This window comes from Neopsephotus bourkii, unplaced genomic scaffold (assembly GCF_033783945.1).
Source record: "Neopsephotus bourkii isolate Nb327-2 ecotype Australia unplaced genomic scaffold, CSIRO-AGI_Nbou_v1 NB_1792, whole genome shotgun sequence".
Classification (NCBI taxonomy): domain Eukaryota; kingdom Metazoa; phylum Chordata; class Aves; order Psittaciformes; family Psittacidae; genus Neopsephotus; species Neopsephotus bourkii.
Genome location: NW_026902266.1, coordinates 549,435 through 570,728, shown reverse-complemented (window position 1 = coordinate 570,728; position 21,294 = coordinate 549,435). Strand labels below are relative to the sequence as shown.

The 21,294-nt window shown below is 35.9% G+C and overlaps 2 protein-coding genes and 1 long non-coding RNA gene across 3 annotated transcripts in view; 1 reads left to right on the top strand and 2 right to left on the bottom strand.

Annotated features, from left to right (window-relative positions):
• CHRM5 (cholinergic receptor muscarinic 5) overlaps positions 1 to 6,796 on the bottom strand; it is a 46,258-nt gene extending 39,462 nt beyond the window's left edge. The window contains exons 1-2 of the mRNA XM_061380173.1: positions 6,333 to 6,796; positions 5,984 to 6,220 (exon numbers count right to left, since the gene is read on the bottom strand). The gene's annotated coding sequence lies outside the window, so the exon portion shown is untranslated. The remainder of the gene's footprint in view (positions 1 to 5,983; positions 6,221 to 6,332) is intronic.
• The window catches only part of AVEN (apoptosis and caspase activation inhibitor), a 97,696-nt gene that overhangs the window by 33,324 nt on the left and 43,078 nt on the right, over positions 1 to 21,294 (top strand). The gene's annotated exons all lie outside the window — the stretch shown is intronic.
• Positions 1 to 21,294, bottom strand: part of LOC133226519 (uncharacterized) — an 88,925-nt gene that overhangs the window by 55,365 nt on the left and 12,266 nt on the right. The window lies entirely within an intron of this gene.

Genomic DNA, 21,294 nt, shown 5'->3' with positions numbered 1-21,294 from the left:
CTCTTTCTGTATGCATTCTGACAGCTTGGCACTGCTAAACTTAGAATTGGTTCAATTTCCTCATCTTCTTGCAACACTTAATAATGTATAGAATTTTAATAGTTGGGTGCCACAATATTTGCCATTATTTGCTTTCAGACGTTACAGATGTAAAATACTACCAACAAACATCTTTGTATTGCAGTTCCTTCACTTTTTAACTTGCAAATGTATGAAATAGCAAATACAATAAATCTGGTTCAGTGAGGTGTGGGACAAATTTGAGGAAGTGAAACTTGCTGTTATTCCGTTCCCTAACTCAAATCCCCTGCTTGAAGAACAGTGGACCAGGTTCTCTCTCTAGTAATTGTATATGAAAGGCTATCCCCAGAATAGCCAATAAAATCCATAGATTACAAAGCCAAATAAACTGTTCTTGGGTGCACTTTTCTAGGTAACTTGAGCAGTCATAACAAAGTAAGTTATGCACTAGTTATTGGTTGGATTACAGCACGTCTCATAGTATGATGACTGTCAAAAGCTATTGTCAGTCTTGGTTTAATCAATTTCAGTGTCAGAGAATTCCCCAGAGCTATTTAAAGGTTGTGCCATTGGGCTCTTGAATTGATCTGATGTGCTGTTGCCTTCACTCTTAAAAGTGTGCATTTTGATTCCCCACTAATTCTGGATAGCCTGAGGACTGCAGAGAGTTGCAGAAAAAGCACACAAATGATAGATTAAACTCAGTGCAGATGAAGTGAGGTACGTGTGTGTGTGTGTGTGTGTGTGTGTAAACTTTTTTTTTAATCACATTTAAAGACATCTGAAGTGATTGTTGCTATTCATTAGTTGAAAGCAAATGAACCCTAGAAATTAGTAAAAGAACAGAGAACAAATAAAAAAACATCATGGTGTCACTATATAAACCAGTGACATAGACATATCATGTAACTCTTATTTGGACACCAGGGGCTCCACAAGCAAACAGGAGTACTGAAAACATACATCAAGGGCAGCAGGATGACTAACAGTATTGAAGAATTTACATATGAGGCGTTGGGGATGGTATGAGTAAAGCAGAGTAGAGGTCTTTGGTCTCAAAGACTGAGATGGGTGAGAATATGCTGTAGCTGTAAAATCATGGAAGGATGGATATGGCAAATACGAAATTGTCTCTTTTGGCACAAGAAGTAGGAAGTATTGAATGAAGCTGACTGGCAGCAAATTCAAATGAAGGTATTTTTTGATGTAACTCAAATAGGGAAGTTTGTCACAGGATCTTGTGGAAGCTTAAATTTTGTGCAGGTTCAAAAAACAACTGGAAAGATCCTTTGAAGGTTATCTTATAAATAAGACACCATCTCTGGCTCAAGGAATCCCTGAAGTACAAATAGGTAGAGGCTGGCAGAATATTTCTGAGGAAGTGGCCCTGTGTGTGTGTGCCTGGTTCTCAGGCTTCCCTAGACTTAAACTACTGGGCACTGTTGTGCAGCATTTGAGGTTACATGGAACCTCTGATTCAATGTGGCGTGACCTTTCCCAAGTGCTTCTTTCTTTGCTGTTTATAATCTTTAGAATCGATAAATTAGTATTTAAAGTTTGAGATGGTGTCAAAGGGATTGAGGTCCTGTGAAGGATTCACTTTTCTATATTTTTAGTATTTTCAGCAAGATTGCTGTCTTCATCAAGGGTTGATATATAAGTATATAATAGTAGGGCAGCAAGTTGAATTCCTTGTAAAGTATCAGTACCACTCAGTGGGGCAGACTAAATAAATAGATGCTTTTTTAGTGCCTCATAATTGCAGAAACGTTGAAGAAGACAAAGGATGTCTGTCTTGAATACTGAAAAAAATGCTGTTGCATGGAATTAGTTAGATGAATGTAAGCCCATGAGCTTAACATCAGTCCTAGAAAAAAAGAATGGATAAGGTGATACACAATTTGGTTAATTAAGATTTAAAGTATGGAGGCAGGCTTTGTTGGACCTAAAAGTTTGTTAAAGACCAGCAGCCTCACAAGCAAAAGAGAGGGGTGAGCTGAACATTTACAAGTCAAGACTGCAAGACAGCAGGTTTAGCTACCAGGAGCACACAGTTATGTCTGCTGTAACAAACCTTTCTTCTATGCAGATGCTGCTTTGGCATATCAGGCCCCTTCACAAAGCAGTTTTTATCGGCCATAAATATATATAAGCCATTGTGCTTTTGTTTTAAGCCAGAGTTCATATGTTAGAGAGAGAGTGTCTGTCACTCTGCATTCTCTCCTGTAGCTGTAAACTGGTTTTGCCTGACCCGTCTCTGCCTGTTTATTTAATGACATAGGATATGAATGTAAGTAATATTGGTCAGTTCAGATTTCTGGAATATACTTCTTTATGTGTGGTAATACTGTGTAATATTATCTGAATGTATTTACAGTGCAAATGGTCCTGAGGTGGTTTAGAGCCTTTTTTTCTTGTTACAGTGACTTTTGGAGGTGGGGGATTATTTAATGAGAGGGCTTGAGAGAGATGCAAATGGCGGTGGTGAATTTTGTGTTCATCTAATTCAAGGTGAAATGGACATACTAGGCCAGTGATCTAACTATAGGAGCAGAAATTGTGGATTACACTCCTTGCTTTCGGTTATGTAAGTTATATCTCTTAACAAAAAGGTAGAAGTTTAGGAGTACCTCATGTTTTACCTGTATGCATGATAGTCTTGAGTAGATGTGAAAGTGAATGCAAAAGATAGGTCAACAATTTAGGAATATGTATACTTACAAGTTATGTGCTGCTACTTGTTGGTTTCTTTTAGCTATAACCACCCAAAAGGGGCAGTTGGACTTACAGTCTGTGTTTCGTTTGCATAATTTCTAAAAGGTTTATTAGACCATGCTATGCCACTTAATGTTTGTTACCTGCTGAATTAGTTGGGAAGTGGTCCCATTTGTATGTACTGTTTGTGCCGTTTTGCTGAGCAGGTGTACTCTCTTTCAGCAATTGACTGTAGTTATTTTGTGTTGTGGTTTACCCATTTCATGTAGACAAGCAGCTTAATACAGAAAGGAAATGAAAAGATATACTTCTCAGATGCCTAGCGATCCTTGAACAACTGATTATGATAAAGGTCAATAATAAATATTGACTCACTGCTTTCAGGTGAGGTGATTTTACATAATTACACATTTTGGAAGACATTCTGTGATGTATTTATTTCTGGTTGTGCAGAAGTTTAGATTTTGGAACTTCATTATGAACTGTTTATTTATGTCTATACATCTGAATCCTTTGAAGATAAGTGAGAGAAATCATGCACTTAAAAATAACAGTTATCTTGATGACTTAATGAAGATTAATGAGATTAATGAAAACATCTGAAAAAAAATAATCCACTTTTAAAAAATATTACATAGTTGTAAGTAGTCTTTTAAAAACATTAGTTGTATCCAGTTCTCCTTCCTACAGGCAAGCCTTCCACTTGTTCTTAGGCTTCTCGTATTTGAAACAGCTTTAAAAGTTGTAACTGCAATTCTCAGTTTAGAATTTTCTGAAACACTAAATTTTGAGTAAGCTTTTTGAGACCCTCATTGAATAATAACCTGATTTTTCTTAAACAGGCACGTTGGCTAGCTGTTTTGAGTGAGGGTTTTTTTTGGTTTTTTAAAGCCAGGATAAATAATACCTTTCACAAAAGAGGCAGCAAAAAACTCACACCCAACATCCAAGGTAAGAAAACTTCACCAGTGTGAGAGCAGTAACTGGACAATCAAAACTTGAATTACAATTCTTATTTTCCTCTTTCTTTTACTTCCAACTCTGAACTAGATTGCACAGATACACAGCAGTCTTCTGAAATTAGCTGGCAAAAGCTATATTACATCTGCTGCTTGTTAGAAATGTTAATTGAATTGTAATAGGTTTTAATGGTTGAAGTTATGTCAATCTTGAACTGGTGCCATTGAAACTTATGGTGATATTGTTTTGTTTTGCATCGTACAGAACCAACTTAACTGATGATTTTATTTTTTTTTTTCTCTGAGATGTTAGGTGAAAGATAAAAGTATCAGTGCATGATGTTATAGGAGCAGTGAGGAGGCAGGAAGAATTCTTACTGGGTCAATATAATATGTGAAGTGAGGCAAAGGAAAATAAGATTGAGAGGTGTTTGAGCATTTGTGAAGAGAGCAGTTGGAGATACTTGGTAAAGAAAGAGGCAGAAACTGGGGAGATGTTAGAGAGTGCTGGAACCTGTCAGCAACAAAATGGCTGAGTGGCTAGGTACACTATCAAAAATTCTCATTAAGTTCTTATCAAATGCAGCAGTTGGGAAAGTGGAAAAGAATAATGGAGAAATCTTTCCTGTTTTAAGCAGAAGACTTAAGCATGAAACTTTAGAGACTATGGAACGTGTTGTGTGTTGAGTCGCCCTCCCCTCCACCCCTTCCCCTTAGTCGTGGCAGTCAAGAGTGGGATCTTGTAGGAGGAATTTCAAATATAAAAAGTATTGTGCAGTTACATGCACAAGATGTCCCCTCTCCTGTGGAAGTTTTTTCACACATTTTTCCTGGTAGGAATCCCATTATTTTGGAAGTATGTTGCTGACTCTTGATGTGAGACAAGGGTTAGCATAGTATCAACTTCTTGTTTTTTAGTCTTATGATATTCTGTTAGTCTTTGGCAAGTAAGTTTAACCTGCTAGCATTTGATGGAATTCATAAACCCTTTCTTTGTTCATAAGTGAAGGTTTCAAAAGAGGTGTTTATGAATGGCAAATTTGTCCTTAGCAAGCATCAGGTGAGAGAGAGAGATTATTTTAGTGTGTTAGCAAAACATAAAAGAAGGGAAAAGGAAAAAAAAAAAAAAGGAAAAAGAATTGCTGGGTACATTAAATGAGAAAGATGTGCTAAATAAAAATGAGGGAAGTGAGACAGAGTTGTAGAGGAAAGCTATTTAAAATGATTCTGGAAAAGGATATAGTGTGTCTTAGTAAACAAAAAATGGTGTGAAATCAGTAAAAGACAGTAAAAGCAAAGATGTAGGTTTTCAAAGCTAATATTACATGTAAAATTGATCAATATGATACTATAAAATGGCGTTTTAAACAGTACATGACTGCTTTTTCTGTTTCAAGGACTGTGAGGTATTTAGTGTGTGTGAGCACAGGCATTTTTTGAGTTACTTTTATATTATTTTTCAAGTCCTGTTAGATGTTAGAATCTCATTCTAAAATGTTTTGCATGTTATTTCCATGTAGAATTCACATCTCTGTGACTTATGTAGTGGATGTTCCAAATGAGTGAAGTAACTGAGATGACCTGCACCTTCTATTTTATAGTTTTACTGGGGCACTGGTGTTCAGTCGTTTCATTGAAACTCTGTACACAGTACCTTAGGGTGTATTGACATGATGCTGTTTCCTTAGTGTACTGTAGTTTATTTTTCATAAATAACTAATCAACAGTTTTAGCTTTGTTTAATATCCTTTTATATAAACAAAAATTCATTGTCCTATAATAAAAGATATCCTTTTACTGCTGTGGTGCAAAATGTTCTTTGCTTTGCCAGATTAAATAGGTGATGAAGTACAGTAAATGTGTTTTAGCAATATTAACAGATGCATGGCTTTTTATTACTTTATACTTTCCTTAAACAGCCATGATTGGAAATATATATTAAAAATACTTTGAAGGATTTAAGTCTTAGGAATTATTTCAGTGTAAGTCAAGAGAGAAAGCATTTAATGTTTTTCCTTTGAATAACCTTAATATCAACAGAGAGCTACTATTTTAACAGTATAGGAAATCTAAAAACGTAAAATATTAGTCATAGAAGGATTTCAACTTCAATATCATTATTATAAAGAAATTTAAATTCATTGAGTTATTGTCATTATAAAGAAATTTAAATTATAAATCATTATAAATTTCTTTATAATTTAAAATTTAAATTCATTTATTGTCCATACATTAAAGTATATATAGATGTGATAAAAATCAAAGCAGAATATGAAATAAAAACTTACCTAGAAGATACTTGATTGAATCTTTATCTGTGCTCTGTCAGAATATACTGAGACTCACTCAGAAGATAGGAAGCTTTTTTCTATTTGAAATGCATTGTGCACTCTCGTCTTGTGATTTCTTTTTCCACAGCGTCTTGTTATTCACTGCTGCTTCGTCTTATGGTATTGGTTGTTAGTAGTTTATTTCCAGGTATCTCCAATATCAGATTTCTTCCGTATTCAGCATTTGTGTATATTCTGCCCTAATCGGGTAACAGAAAAGAACCTGTGAACTTTGTATCTTTCCTCCTGCCCCGACCCCCCCCCCCCCAATAAAAAAAAGGAAAAGACAAACAAAAGGTAAATGCACTGACCCCAGTTAACTCAAGTATTTGGCACCCATTAAAAAAAAATCGTGAAGATTTAGTTTCCAGTAAATTCCATCTGTTTTCTGTAGCTATTCCAAAACTGAAAAGTTATTTTCCTACACATTTAGGTAGCCTCCAAGTTTTAGATTTTTGTAGGAAATATGCAGGAAGGATCAGTAGACATCAGGTCTTAACTTTTAATCCATGCAACATTATTCTCGGAAGAATGATGGTCTGTCGCTTTCAGATCCTTATGCTTCTGTCAGACACAGATGTGAAATGCTGATTTAGAACAGAGGGAGGAAAAAAAAATCCCGAAGGGTGTAGTGTTTTGTCATCTCTCAGGACAGTGAGCACGCATGGCATCAATGAATAGCAGATATGAGATATTCAAACCAGTCACTGAATTGACAGGATGACGCTTTCGTACATAATAGACCCATTAATTATTTCTTCTGATGGACAGCAACGTCTACTAAAAGAAAAAAGCAGCAGATGATAATACTAGGTTTGATAGGTGCTCTGTGTTTGAACAGCTTGTCATCAAGAAATGAATCCAGGAAAAAAATCCTGGTTTAGGATATAATTAGATAAAACGGACCTGAGTTGTTTTGACATGGTAGATGTTATACATAGGGTTAAAAACTCCATTCAGGTTAAGGTCTATTCATAGCTTGCTTTTTACCAAAAAAGATGTTCCAGAAGATTGGCTTTAAAAATTGTGGATTGTGCTTTGCTTCATGTAGCCTTTCACTGGGGGAACCTGGCTGTAGTCCTATGTTTTTTCATTTATAATTTAAGGTGCTGATTAAGCCTACACATTCATGGGTGTTTTGTCTTTTTCTTTTTTCTTTTATTTCTTTTTTTTTTCCTGCAGAAAGAAACCTTAATGTTTAAAAAATCTTTTTCAAAGGACTCTGTGTATGAAGATGGTGTTCAAACTCATTATACACTTTGTATGAAACAAAGGCTTTCTGACTCACAAATCCATTTCTAATTAATTTTAGAAATTTAAATAGTCTGATTTAATGTTAATTAACTGCTCTCTTGAGGTTAATATGTAGGAAATAATATACATTAGAAAACCCACTTTAGTGTAGCATAAGTCCTTCATAAATCTGTCCTAAAAATATGATGGGTAAAATCTTTATTCACTGTACTAGTGTTGTTAGGGGCAACATGTGCTGGTTGTGGGGAGAAAAATGAAACATTTGGAACTTTTCCTTAGAATATAGTTTCCTTCTTTTTTCCCCCCATTAGAATCATATTTACCGTAGCTTTTCTTTTTAATTTATGGACAAGAAAATCTTTACAATATTTTTGGGTTTGTTTTTTTTTTCTCGTTTTTGCCCTCTGTATGTTGAAGGTGAAGAAGAGATAAAATGATGAGAGAAAGAAAATAGTGTAATTTACTTTAGAACTGGGGTGAAACATGAACCAAAAAAAATGGTGGGATAAGGAGCTACTTCTACAGGCTTGTACTGGTTTGTTGTAATTATGAAGAACCTCTCTCATAATTTGCCCTTGTCTTCTTTCATTAAAAGAGCAAAGTTACCTTCTTTTTCCTTATTATAAAGCAGTGGAGAGCATCTGGATAAGCTTTTTTGATTTATAACGTCAATAATGGTGAACAGAGTTATGCATTTATATCACATCAAATAAGTTTTGGAATATTTGGCCTCTAGCTGCCATCCTAAATAGCTCCAGACCAAATCCAGGCCTAGTAGCATATGATGGCTGTAACTTTAAATCCAAGTTGTCAATGTTGTCTCTTTAGATAAGGAGTTGAGTTGCCAAGGATACAATGGGTACATGATGTAAAGTCCATGCTGAAAGTACTGGAATGAGGCATATTTTCTTAACACTTCTGTCTCATGATTCCTGTCCTCAAGTATACAGTGCATGTGTGGAATTGGTAGCCTAGCCAGAACTGAAAGTGTCCTAAATTTATTAAGATATTTCATAATGGTGCTGATTCTTATGAAGCCCTTTGAAATAGTTGGAGTCTGACAAGGCACTATCTTCCTGTGTGCAGCAATAAGACATCTGTGTACAATTTGTATTCTCAAATAATCTTTTGGGAGATAAAGAGCAAGCGGTGGTCCCAGTCTGCTTCTGCCTTGCAAATCCCCAAATGGGGCACTTGAATATCTCCTCTGTGATTATCCCCAGAAGAAGTCCTGAAGCATAAAATGGAGAATTTTTTAATACATGCATTTGTGCAAGCACACACATATAGATACTTGTATAAACCCCACTTTCCCCCCCTATTTAGAACTGGATAAGCTGAGCTATTTGCGTATGAGTATCAAAAGTATTCTGCAGTCTCAAGCTTGGAGATGAGACTAAACTTAGATAAAGCAGCACCTGAAAGTTAGGGGATGATAGCAATCCTGACATCTTTCTGTGCAACTTCAGTTGAAGATAAGGAGATGATTGGTGTTAAGAATTCAAAATCTGAAGACAAAGCTGGTTAAAATTTTCAACCTTGAATGTAACACAGAGGAGATGAATTTTTAGCATGGTGTTCTGAAAATCTTTTCTGGTTGCTCAAGCTACAACAGGAATAAGCTGTGTATATACAAGCTGCATATATAAATCTCTAATAATATCTCTAGTGGTGAAAGTTGCTGGTATATCTGAAGTAGCAAAAGGTTCAAGCATGCACAACTGTGAACTCTGTAGGTCCTATAGTCTGTTTTGTGACTGGGTATCTACAATGTGACAATGATGTTAATTCTTGTAGAGTCTGGTTGTCTTGCACTCACAAAATGATGTAATAAGGGATTCCATATCTGTAAATAGCATCAGGTGGCATGAAGTTCTCATACTTTTAACCCAGGGGTAAGGAATACATCCCTCTGCTTTACCTTATTTGGTTCACAGACACGTTGCATGGGGCTTTGAGCAACCTGGTTGGGTGGAAGGTGTTCCTGACCATGACAGGGGGGTTGGCCTAGAAGATCTTTAAAGGTCCCTTCCAACCCAAACTATGCAACGTTATGTTGTTTCATGTACTACTTTCTGATAACAAGTTAATTTGTAGTGATGAAGAAGTCCCTTACTTCTCGGACAGACTTCTGTTTCAATTCTCTCTGTTTTTTGGATGGTATTATGCATGTACATCTTATAGCTACAAACCTCAAAATAACTAGTATGTAGCTTTGGCTAACAATGTACCGTAACTCTGCACCTGAAAATCAGATCTAGGGTGAATCATGCACCTTCCTGTTTTAAGAAGACTGCTTTCTAAAAGTTGCATAAGAAGTGAGAACAGAAGGCAACTTTCTTTAAAAATGCTTTACGTTTTAAGTGCATGAGCATTCAAGGTGAAAACTCACTGAAATTTCATTGCAGTCTCAGTGGGATTTGATATTTACAGTGTCAAAGCTGATAGCTTTGCAAATAGTATTAAACCATGTACTACTGTCTGTGTTAGTACATTCATGATTAATAATTATGGATTCTTCAAATCTAAAAGGCCAAGAGTTACCCCTGCTGTATGAAGGTAATTTGTCAAATATATCAGGGAAAACCATTTTTTCTAGTAAAACTGAATGATCAGTAAAACCACATCTCAGTGAAATGTTTCTACAGATTGTAAATGTGTGTGGTAACCACTAATGTTAGAACTGTGAATAAATTTGAGAAAAAACTACCAAACACAAAAAACCAAACAAACCCCATAGTGTTAAGAGAACACTTCTAAGCATTTTTCTGTTTGAGAATTTAACGAAACAGTTATCATTTATCATTATCAAACAGTTATACACATGGAAATCCCATTTTTACCTTTTTAATGAATGTTGGTATTCAGCTTTTATAGATCTTCATGATTACCCGCTTCAAGTGAGTTGATAACTGCAGTGGTCGCTTTTCAGAGAAAAGTGGTGTATTTATCTGAATTTTAAAATTGACAAAGAGCTAATGTTCTGAAGAAAATGTCATTGTTACTGCTGCTGCTTTTGTTGCCTGCGAGTAGTTCTTGCTTTTGTGAACATAATTATTTTCCTACTTACCTTCAGCCCTATTTTTGGGGGGTTATGCTTCTGTGTGTATTGTTGTGACCTCAGATCAATAATTGTTATTGCAGATTAAATAATCCAGGTTTGTCATTGGAATATGTGATTATCTTTCAGCTAAAGTAATCTGCAAACCATCATTTTCAGTGATTAATATAGAATACATTGTATGATTCTTAAAAAACAAAACAAAACAGAAAAACCAATCCCCAAAACAAAATCACAAACCCCGAAGCCCATAAATGACTATATAAATGAAACCAGTCTTCAGTTTTAAAATTTTCAAATCAATCAGATGACTAATACTCAGTAATTTGTGACCTAAAAATGTGACAGCCTGAATCTTGCAATTATTTTGAATTTAACAGGAATATCTGCTAGCTCTCAGTGAAAATACAGATTGTAGTTTATTGAGATATGACCATTTCTCATAAAATGGGTCTTTCCTGTAGTCTGAAAACTGGTTTAGAACAACAAACTCAAAAGAGAAATGGATTGAGATAGCTTAGAATTTTTTTGTTACCTAGGAAATGGGTTAAGTACTTAGCACAACTCTTTTCATGTCAGACATCTGCAGGCTTTTGTGTTTTCTAGATTTTAGTTATGGCAGTCAAGTTTAGACTTGAGACTAAGTGGCTTTAACAGAAAATCCTTTGAGAGGAAAGACAACTTACTTTCTACTTTTCCAGTGGAAGTATTGCTAGTAAGCGCATTTGGACAGAATGCTTTAGGACTGTTTCTACTAACATTTTGTTGGAAATTTATATTCAATGAAATTTTGCTAGAAAAAAACCCCTGTAATTAAATGACACAAATTTTTTTTTCTTTTAAGAAAAGTAACTGCCATGCTCTCACAGGTTTTAAGTAATTTGTTTTATAAATTATACTTTGTATTTTTGTGTGTATTAAAATGAGGCTGCCTTGATATGTTTTTTTCCTCCATTATTTTAATACTGGAAATAGAAATACCCAAAGATTTATGCTTCTGTCTAATACAGTACTAGGAAAGATAAGCAATGTCTGTTTCATAAAATATGAGCTTCAATTATATTTTAATCGTGTTTTAATTAATGGTTCGTACTTGTGAATGTGGTGTCTGATTTAGTCAAAGCAGGGTGCTGTTACTAAACTATTCAGGTTGCTAACCAATTCTGAAACTGAAGATTGAGCAGTTTTGCATAATTGTGGTTTGTTAACTGGCGATATCTGATCAGTATGTGCTTAGCAGATGGTTACCTGAAGTCTTTCAATTTTGTAATGTGTTGATATGTGCATTCAGCAGTTGGATTATGACCTTGCATTTAATGTCTCAGTTTTTTATGCTGATGTGGAGCCTCTCCACCCTTGCCTGTGTTAAAGGGAAGTTTTGCAGTTAAGTTTTTTGTTGTAAAAAGCTAAGGAGTGATAGGATGTGGCCACAAATTTTAGAAGAGGGAGGGAGAGGGGAGTGTCAAATATTTTTTAAGTTTTGCTTATGCACACCCTTTCTCTCCCAGCTTGTTCATTCTAGTTGCCATAACAACTTCATAATAGCAGTGCATTTGCTGCTACAGTTAAGATTGTGTCAGCACTTTCATTATAAGCTACTGTTTTCAGGAATTTGTAATTTATTCACAGGCCTAAAAATGAAGTACAGTAAGCCTATATAATTGGTTTTAATGTACACTACTGACTTTTTGAAAGCTGCTGTTATCTGATCTCTAATGGCATGTATAAAATAGCATATTGTTTCAAGTGTGTTGGGGGCTTCTTTTTTTTTTTTTGGTGGGTTTTTTTCTTTTTTACCAAGAAGTAGCAAAATATTTTTAATCTAAAATTAATTTTAACTGGTTCCCATCTGCCAGAGGTATGAGAATCAACATGTTCTTTTGCTCTGCCACAATGCTCCATCACGCCTGTATCCTGTTAGACCCATCTGTTCTTGTTAGTTAAAAGGTTAGCGTGAACATGGTGCTTTTCTGGGAAGTAAAACAAAATATAACCTCTTTAATAAGAAAATTTCATACCTCATTGAGAAATAGGTATTTCACATCTGCAAAACTTTTATAATGAATTTTATGTTAAATAAGGACTAGCTGTATTCAATGGTGGATGATTTTTGATATACAAGAAATTGAAGAGGAGCCTATGAATGATAGCTAGTATTGAAAAGTGTTATTCATTGTAGGAACAGTTTAGTGAGGAATTGTGCATAACTTTAATGCAACTTTCTGAAATCTGGAGATTGTTTAACCTGGAAAACCCATCGAAGGAGTTATATAATTTGCCAAAGATCTGCTCTGTGCTCTGTAACAAGTGACTCCGCTACAAGTTTGATAAGGGGATTGTTCGAAGACTTTCCTCGACACAAATGGATCATTTATTTATTTATGTATTTATGTATTTATTTATTTTTAACATAGTAGTTTCAGGCAGATCTACAAGGCACAACACTGACTTGCTGTATATGTACATGCTCTGAAGAATTACAAATTGTATATTTGTGAGGACTTGTGGAATTTTTGTTTGCTCCCTCTCCTTTTCTTTTTTAGCTAATTATCAAATGCAGTGCAAGACCCATAGTCTTAAAACTAAGCAATGTTTTCTTTGATGTAGGAGACACCACAAAGATGTATGTTATGCAGCACTCAAAACTGCTCTGTTCTGTTGTTACTCAGAAGGGAACAAACTTTCTTTTGCTTTTTAATCCCTTATTGTTTTTATTTTACTTAGAAGTAAAGGCTTCGTTTACATAAAATCACTTAAATGTGAAATAAGTATGTGGGTTTTTTTTAGTTCATTTATGTAACTTCTTCATTGTAATAACACCTAATTGCAGGTATTTAGACATTTGTATCTCTTCGGTTGATTTGTTTGAAAAACTTCAACAACCACATATAATTCTAAAAGAAACACTAATTTGATTTGTTTCATTTTAATGGTCTGTAATAAGCATAGCTATTCATTTCAAAGGCCAATTTCTTTGGTTTTATTTTTTAAAGAAAAATCTAGTTTAAACTTTGAATATATTAATTTAATCATACTATTTAGAAGTTATTTGCTTAATGCAGAAAGATCGTGGGTACTTCTCAACTGAAAGTTACAAGTAGTTTTTTTTAAAAGCTCATTGATTCCTTGGCACAGGCATTGTTTAGTTCCAGACAAGTGAAATATTCAAGCAGGATTTCCTGTGTCCAGGCATTTTACTGTCCTTTTATTGTTTCACTTTTTAATATATTTTCACCTTCCTTCCAATCATCTGATTATTTTTTAGCCATTTTCTGTTACGTTCTTGAAATCATATTCATGGAATTGACTTCTGGAGAGTTTTGTTTCCAAGTGACTGCTTGATTGCAGCCAACAGCATATAAATGTTGAAAGAAAAAAACACAACTCCTGAATAAATAAAGTACTTCTAGAAACCTGCATCATGGTGGTAGTTGCAAATTGCATCTCTCTTGCTAGGTTTTACAGACATCTGTTAGTTCTCCTATCATCTTTTAACAGTTTTTACTTTTACTCCCTCAGCCAACACCATTTATGCTCCAAAATTACGGAGCTTTGAATTTCAGAGAGTTCTTTTACCTTGAAGATTAATTTTTACCTTAACATGAATAGTTTTTCACCTTAGTTGTTTTGTAGGTTCTGTGTTCTGTTTGGATTTTAATTTTAATTCTCTGATAAGTAAGAGTTCATGGAAACATTTGTATCCTTTGCAGGTTTCATAGTTATCAGAAGTGATAGCGCCTTATCTCTGCAACTTCTTTCTTTTGAGTAAATATCAGAAGAGAATGCTAGTTTAAGTGGTACTGATCTTCATGGTACTCTTCAGATGAGAGAGAAAGGAATTGAAAGGAATAGTATAATGTTACAGTCTATGGGTAAGCTATAGTTTGCCTCCATTCATTTTGAAATTTGTAATACAACTCTGTGGAGCTATTAAGAAGATTAGTTAAAAGGGTTTGCAAGAGTCTCTTTACCTCTCTTCTGTCAATGAAAATTGGGCTGAAAGGTGAGGTTTGACGTCAATTGCATTTTAGAAGAGTGGTATAGAACTAATAAAGTCTGGATTGTTGGGCTAAGTTGTTCCAAAATCTCTTAAAATTATTTTTCAAAGATGTGTGCTGTGTTGATCGAACAATGGTTTGGGTTGGAAGGGAAGCTAATACCAGCTCCCCTGCCATGGGCAGGGACTCCTGCCACTAGACCAGGGTGCTCAGTTCCCCATCCAGCCTGGCCTTGAACACTTCCACGGAAGGGCCATCTGCATCTTCTCTGGACACCCTGTTCCAGTGTCTCATGACCTTCAGAGTAAAGAATAACTTCCTTATATATAATCTAAATCTACCCTCTTTCAGTTTAAAGCCATTGCACCTTGTCACTCTCCAGATTTCTTTTAGTCCCCCTTTACATACTGGAATGCTGCTTTAAGGTCTCCCCAGAGCTTTCTTTTTCTCCAGGCAGAACAGCTCCTCCCTAGCTCTTTCAGCCTGCCTTCACAGAAGTGCTCCAGCACTGTCATCATCTTGTGACCATCTTCTGGACTCATTTGAGCAAGTCCACATCCCTGTGGTGCCCCAGAGCTGAAGGCAGTACCTGCAGGTGTGGTCTCATGAGAGCAGAGGGGCAGAATCATCTCCCTCAACCTGCTGGCCATGCTCCTTTTGATGCAGCCTAGGATATGGTTGGCTTTCTGGGCTTCATGCACACAGTGCAGGTCATGTTGAGCTTCACATTGACCACTATCTCCCAAGTCCTTCTCGTCAGGTCGGCTCTCAAATCTGTTCTCCGCTGAGCCTGTATTTGTGCTTGCGATTGCCTTGACCCATGTGCAGGACCTTGTACTTTGCCTTGTTAAAACTTGAAGAGGTTTTCATGGGCCCACCTCTCAAGCTTCTCAGGGGGCCTCTGGATGGCATCCCTTCCATACAGCATGTCAAATGTACCACACAATTTGGTGTTGTTGACAGACTTGCTGAGAGTGCACTTGGTCTCACTGTCCATGTCATCAACAAAGACATTAAACAGCACTGGTCCCACTGTCAACCCTTGAGAAACATGACTTGTCACTGGTCTCTACCAGGACATTGAGCCGTCAAACACAACCTTTTGAGTGATTACAGATTAGGTAGTGAAAGTATCACATTTATGAAGGGAAGAATTAAATGGAATTGCAGAAAGCAGTTGGTTGTTTTGTTTAAGTCTATGCTTTGCAAATTTTTAAAGTTATTATCCATAAATGCCTAGGTGCAGCTTGTTTCCACTAAACAATCAGCTTTTTTTCACTTCACCTCTTGCCTAATTCTGAAAACAGTTCCCTTCAAAAATATTACATGGTTGCAAAATTACTGGGATTAAAAAAAATCTCTTGGACGTTCACTAGTATGGAATCTGAAGTCTTTGCTTTCTAATAGGTAAGCTTACTGAAATTATATTGTTCAGCCTTCAGTTGAGCTTAGGTTTAAGTTTTGTTAAGTTTCAGCCTTACCTGAAAGGTTATTTTTTTCCTGTGTTTTTGTGATGTAAAGAAAGTTCTTTGTGAATCGTGTGTAGGTCTGACCCAGCACATAGTCACACATCTGAAAAACACATTCCTATAATTCAGGTGGTTTTTATAGTGATATTGTGTGGTCCTCATTCTCTGTCTTGTCATGCGGCAATGAAAGACATTTATACTCTGCAAATACGCAAAGGGCACAAACAAAATTTGTCAGCTTCCCAGTGAATGAGGAATGGTTTCTTGAGACTTTCCAGGAGAGGTAGAAAAATGGGTCTTGTTCAAGAACCTCTGTGATCTTCTTGCTGTATGTCTGCTTTCATATATTTATTGTGTGGGAAAATAAATCCTTTCATCCTAATTTCAGGCTGTATGCAGGATTTTCTAAAGACTCATATGGCTGGCAATTCTGAAATGAAATCAGCACACAAAAAATGTGATTTGAGCTTTATCATGTTTGCTGACTTCTGGAGGAGGTTCCAGGATTCTTTCTCAGAAAGAGTTAAAAAACAAAAAACACCAGAAGAGATATCTCTTCTAAGGTAATCTATATAAATAATAAATATATTAATAAATATAATAAATAATTTTTGTAGGGTTTTTTTGTTTGTTTGTTTTCTCCTGGGGATTTATTGCTGTCCAATTGGGAACTGAAAAAAGAAAAAAAACACACAAAAAAAAAACAAAAAACCAGAAGTGGAATACTTTTATAACCATTTATGGTGGATTCCATGTTGTAACTTTCAATTTATGAACTGTTTTAAAATTATTTTAGAATTTTGAGAAAGATTATATTTTGGTGCTGGATGTATCTTTACAATTTTAAGGATGTTATATTTTGGGGAACTAAGGGAGAGAGGGGAAAGATAGATTATAATGGACATGAGACCACAGTTGGAGGACTCTTTGCAGTTCTAGTGTCCTCAACATAAGAAGGACATGCAGCTGTTGGAGCAAGTCCAGAGGAGGGCCACAAGAATGATCAGGGGGCTGGAACACCTCCTGTATGAAAACAGGCTGAGAAAGTTGGGGCTGTTCAGCCTGGAGAAGGCTGTGTGGAGACCTCATAGCAGCCTTCCATTATCTGAAGGGGGCCTACAAGGATACTGGAGAGGGACTCTTCATCAGGGACTACAGTGATAGGACAAGGGGTAACGGGTTAAAACTGAAACAGGGGAAGTTCAGGTGAGATACAAAGAAGAAGTTTTTTATTGGTTCCCTGAAGAAGTGGTAAATGCTCCATCCCTGGCAGTGTTCAAGGCCAGGTTGGATAAAGCCTTGGGGAGACATGGGCTAATGTGAAGTGCCCCTGCCCATGGCAGGGGGGTTGGAACTAGATGATCTTAAGGTCCTTTCCAACCCTAAGTATTCTATGATTCCATATTCTTGCAACACAGTGCATCAAGTAACTGTCTACCCTTCAGCATTTGAGTAAGCCAAAGGAGGATCAACTAACCTGTATATAATGCATTACTTACCTGTTTACATGCTGTTATAGTTATGCTCAGCTACAGGTTTTTTTTAATTGCATTTCTAATAATTTGTCAATAAAGGTGTCCTAGGGTTGGAATTAGCTTCTTGGTGAGTAGTGCTGGGGTAGTGCAAATAGCATCTTCAGACATCTATTTAGGTATGTAACTCTGGTTTTGTTACTGAAACTACACATCAAAAAGCATTCCTTATTCCTTTAGCTGTTGATTTCTGGCCATTGCTTCTTTCTGTGCCTGGACTGGGAATGTACAGTAGGAAAGAAACAATTACTTTTAATAATTATCTGGTTATTTAAATGGTACTTGAGTGTAATTCTCTTCCATTTCCGTTCAGGTGGGGATTTATGAAAATATTAGACTCTTTTCATTATGTGCTTTTTTGTGACTCAATGTACAAATGCATTTCTCAGTTGGATTATGAATATCATGTTTTATGTCATATCTCAGACTTAAAGAATCTTCATATTTTCTTTCAATTACACAAGTGTAAAGTCTCAGAGGGGAGCACAAGACTCATGCTTCTGTTACTCACCACATGTCTCCTGCCACACTGCAAGCATCCTGTCCAGTGGCAGCAGAACACTGGTATCTTGGTACCCTTTGTGTGAAGGGTATCATACTTGGGTATACTTTTCTGCCACATTTGGGTAGAAAACAAAAAATTTGTAGTCTAAAGAGTTGTGGGCATCATGAGCTGGGTGAGAGGCAATAGGGCTGTGCAAAAGCACAGAGAAAGCCCCACGCCACTTCTTGCAGTTGTGGTGCTTATAGGACAGGGACACACGTCTTATGTGAGCTGATACAGATGTATGTCTGCATTGTCACTGAACTGAACTGCCCATCTCACTGTTTTGCCTCCTGCATGCACCTTCTACATTTCATATATGTTTCAGAGAACTGCTTTTTTTTGGGAAAGCCTGTTTACTTGATTGCCACTTTAAAATAGAGTTGAACGTTAAAATTCAACACTTGCAAAGTAATGCATCTATTCAGATAAAATGTCACTGATGGAGACATGACCAATTGTGTGATGAGATGAAACAGGAAGTTAAGCTGTGATTCTGTTCATCCTAAGCCTTCAAGTACCTTTGGAAATGTTAGACTTTGCTTCCTGATATGGGTATTTGAATGGAGAAGGGTTCCATGAAGCTCTGCCCTCAGATGGAGTTGGTTTTATAAGCAGGTGGCAATTTTGTTGTTCCATCCTTTGTCTCTCTAGGAGGTTTCTTTGACCTGCCTTTCCAGGATGGTTCATCTTCCCAGTCACCTGTTTTTTTTTTCAGTTTGAATCAGGGTTTTTTGGGGATATCTAGCCAGGAGGCTTTTAAAAAAATAGGAAGGATATTAAAGTATGAAGCACAGTTTAACAGAGAGACATAAAAGTAACAAATTAAATTTTAGAACATAGAAGTTGACTGTTAACCTATGTGTTTCAACTTTTATTTGGGTGGTCCAGGAAATAAAAGAACCACCTTCTAGAAGCTAATGGGACCTATGAAACAGCTATCTGCTCTTTCAGTACCTTTCAGAATAGGTCGGAGGAATGAGAACAATTGCTTACAATTTTACATCCTTGAGATACAAAGAATATTTTAAAACTATTTTTTGTATTAGTTGAGACATCTAAAGACATTTTAGTGCCTTTTTTTTTATTAAATATTGTCATTCATTGGACCTATGGAGGGATATTCATGCTTCAGAGACTTCCCTCTCCATCCATTTTTCTGTTTTCTCAGTAACAAAACCTGCAGAAAATATCTTAAACATATTTTGCTTGACAGTGTTCTGTCTAGGAGAAAAGAAGTGCTGTTTGTTTAACTAATTAAAGATGACATTTACCTTCAGCAGCCTAAGAGATGCTGCTATCTGTAGAAACACCTTGGTGAATAATCTCAGCTTTGAAGCTAGTCCAAATGAGGATGGCAGTACAAAACGTACCTTCTGCTATAAAGCATGTATTCTTTTATTCGGGCAATCTGCTTCTGAAAATAAAAGATATGATGAATGTTCTGTTGGTATAACAATATAGTTGTATAATTGGAATGAGAATCATTAAAAATGTATGTTGGGGATGTTGATTTAGATATTTATTTCCTGTGTGTGTTCTAAATCACTATAGTCTTCTATGCGGACCGTGCTGATAGGACAACTTTAACATCTATTATGGCATTTTGAGATAATCCATAGGATACAGGGTAGAAACAAACATCATGGCCATTTGGAAGCAAGCACCTTCTTTGGTGTAATGATATGGATTCGGAGAAAACTCCAGGAACAAACTTGCCAACAAAGTTTTCAAGCTGACAAGCAGGTATTCTTTATTGAGGCACTGGGAGACACGGGGCATAGCTCCTCCTAATGTGTGTCTCTGTATTGCTACACAAGCCACCCTTGTATAGTCACTGGGCATGCATACATATTCATGAGGTTATGTATGGATTACATTATTTTCCAGAAAGTTCCCCGCATATGTGTAAAATTGTGGTAGTGGTCTCTGGGGGTCATTTGCTTCTTCCAACAATCTTCATCACTTCTGTCAGCCTTCAAAGCACGTGCAGTAGATGCTCATACCAACTTAACTGGTTTGTTAGCACCAGAGACATAATAATCCTCCTATCCTCCTACTTACCAGTTAGTTTAACTATAGCCCATCCTGGACACCTGCCATTCCCAGATACTCCTTATCCCTGCGTCCTGTTCTTCTAGACTGTTTTTCTTAAAACTATGTCAACTTTAATGATTTTTCTTGTACAAGAATTCTCTGTATGTTCTCTAGCTGTACTCTTATTTGCTTTTCTATTTATCATGCACCTCAGTAATTTTCCATTGCTACTGTTACAAAGCCATCAAACTTAACATTACTTAAAACTAATTCTAAAGATTTTTATATTTCATTTTGTGATTTTATGCCCCCCTTGTCTCAATGTTCAGAAAAATTACATTGGAGTAATCAAACATAAAAGCCTTCATTTTATATTACTAATAGTAATTTTGAAATAATATTTTGTGATCTGAAATAGAAATTTTTAAGAAAGTTTGTAACTTGAATTTATACTTGTGTAAGAACTGTAACCTTATAGTGGAAGTTGGAGCTGCTTCTTTAAGGAATAATGATGAGTGATAAATGTAAAGACGAAATGTCTTGATAGCTAAAAGTAAACGCCAGCATTTAGTTCTTGTCTTGAAGCTGGTTCTTTTTATTATTTCTACTACTTTAAACAAATTAAGATTTTAGTCAAGCTTTGTTTTATGGCATTCATTAAGAAGAGCTTTAGATAGAGGCAGAGGTTTAGTTGGTTTGCTGCTGGGAATTCTGTGAATGTGACTGTCACCCAAGGGAGTGGTTTATTTATTTACTTATTTTTATGATCATGTTCTTAAATAGAATAAAAATAGTTAAGCCACTAGTGGAATCTTCTAAGGATTTTTTTTTTAATGAAGTTAATTTATGCTTTTTGTTAATAAAAATAATAAATAATAGGAAGCTGTAATATTAAACATTTCTTCTGTAAGTATGATGGACCCAAGTCTTTTCTCTTGTAACTGGTTTCATTTTAACAGCAGTAATGCCCATCTGCTTGTCAGGGTTTCTTGGCAACTTCAGTGTACTAAAAGTTATAAATACTTCAAACGATACCGCATATTGTATAATTTCGGTTTATTGAAGCCCACATTGGAACACGCTGTTCTAACAAACTGTAACTTGATGTAGTGGGGGGGGGGGATGTTGGGTTTTTTGATGCTGAGTTTTTTCAACAGTTATGATCAAATAATCAATCTTTTACTCAAACTTTGGCAGTCAGCACAGAAAAGTGGGCCGCTATAGAATGCATGTATAAAGTTGTAAAATACTAGTTCATTGGCGTTGTGTATTTAAAAATGGGATGTATTAATTTATTGTCCAGGTAGACACTCTGATTCTGTTAATCATGATGAAAAATCAGATGATGGAGGGGTTTTGCCACAATTATGTTGA